At 43.1% G+C, this 1,904-nt stretch overlaps 1 protein-coding gene across 1 annotated transcript in view; it reads left to right on the top strand.

Moving 5' to 3' along the window:
* Positions 1 to 1,904, top strand: part of PIK3R3 (phosphoinositide-3-kinase regulatory subunit 3) — a 157,511-nt gene that overhangs the window by 16,470 nt on the left and 139,137 nt on the right. The window lies entirely within an intron of this gene.

Here is a 1,904-nt window from a genome sequence, read left to right as displayed (position 1 = left end):
GTGAGGGTGCTGAGAGAACACTGAAACACCCATGGCTTCAAGCAAATTCCATAGCTTCTCTAGGTCACAATTAAAAAGAACTAAGTGCATTCAATAAACATTTATGGAGCAGTGTTCTAGGTATTGGTTATACAGAAATACAAACCATACCTCTGAACATCTGACTTCACAGAATTTACATCTGAACATCTGACTTCACAGAATTTACTTTATTTTATTTTACTTATTTGAGAGAGAGAGAGATCAAGTGAGAGAGCGAGCACGAGCAGGGGGAGTAGCAGGCAGAGGGAGAAGCAGGCTCTCCGCTGAGCAAGGGGCCTGATGCGGGGCTAGATCCCAGGACCCTGGGATCATGACCTGAGCTGAAGGCAGACACTTAAACTTCTGAGCTACCAGGTGCCCCTAAAAATTACTTTCTTTTTTAAATTTATTTTTATTTATTTATTTTTTTATTTGAGATAGAGAGAGAAAGAGAGTGAGAGAGAGCATGAGCAGGTGGAGAAGCAGATGGAGAGGGAGAAGCAGATTCCCCGCTGAGCAGGGAGCCCGAAGGCAGATGCTTAACTGACTGAGCCACCCAGGCGCCCCTAGAATTTACTTTCTACCTCGAGATATAGTCAATACAAAACATGTAAGCAACATTATTTCAGGTTGTGGTAAGTGTTAGTAGTAAAAAAAAAATAGGTGCTGGAATAAAAATTGATGTAGAGGGAACTACTTTGGCTAGCATCATCATGGACGGCCACTTTGAGGAGGTAACATTTGAGCTGAGACCTCAATGATGAGAAGTTATAGTGAAGATCTGGGATAAAGAATATTCTACAGAGAGGGCCCTGAGGCCTCTCTGGTCCTGACAGGTGGAAGGCCAAAGTTGATGATGCAAAAGTGTGAGTGTGTGTAGGGAGATGAGTAAGAACATGAGGCAAGAGATAGATGGGGGAACCTTTATAATCAAGCCTCCACCGTGCCTCCTCCTCATCTCCCACTGATCTGCCCCTCACACTCTATTTTCCAGGCATTCTGAACTTTTCTGTTCTCCAAACAAGCTGTTCTTTTCTTGACATTTGCACAGTCTGTCCCCTCAAGCCAGCATGTGTGGCTGTAACCATTCTCTGCTTCCTCTGAGTAGTAGGATTTTCCTGAGTTTAAGCTGGGTGTATGGATAGAGCCTCCTACCTGCCCTGGACTACTTGCTTACCTCTGGACTGTTACATGACAGAAAAGAAACTTCTGTCTTGTTTGATATGCTGTATGTTGGCTTAGAGCAACTTTGCTTCTACTCTTACTTTTCCTCATCTTGTTGGTGAACTCTTATTTATCCTTCAAGACCAGGCCTTAAGTACTGCTTTTCACATCCTCTCCAGGGAAAGCTAATTGTTTCTTCCTCTGTGCCCTCACAGTACTCTGCACGTACAGCTATCATAGTATTCTTTTCAGTCAATGAGCACTGACTAGGAGCCTAATAGAAGGCATGCACCGTGATGAATAAGGAGTTGTGGTCTGGAGAGAAAAACAGACACGTGATGGAGTAATTGCAAAGTAGTGATAGTGCACTCTGTGAGGAGTGAGTTGTATGGGAGCACAGATAGCCCTCATTCTTCCTTCCTCTTCAACTCCCACATCCAATTCTTTTATTTTTTAATTTATTTAATTTATTTTTTTATTATGTTATGTTAACCACCATACATTACATCATTAGTTTTTGATGGAGTGTTCCATGATTCATTATTTGCTTATAACACCCAGTGCTCCATGCAGAACGTGCCCACATCCAATTCTAATGAGACATCAGGGGCAGTAAGGCTGAATGATTCAGATCTTGGGAAACTACCACAGGAAGGAGAGAAAGAGGAAGGCAGGTGGCATCGGCACAGCAGTTGTAAGTCACACCAGCCTCAAGAGGG

This window comes from Zalophus californianus, chromosome 4, assembly GCF_009762305.2.
Source record: "Zalophus californianus isolate mZalCal1 chromosome 4, mZalCal1.pri.v2, whole genome shotgun sequence".
NCBI classification, from domain to species: domain Eukaryota; kingdom Metazoa; phylum Chordata; class Mammalia; order Carnivora; family Otariidae; genus Zalophus; species Zalophus californianus.
Note: the sequence above shows the minus strand (reverse complement) of the source record. Positions and strands in the feature narration are given on the sequence as shown.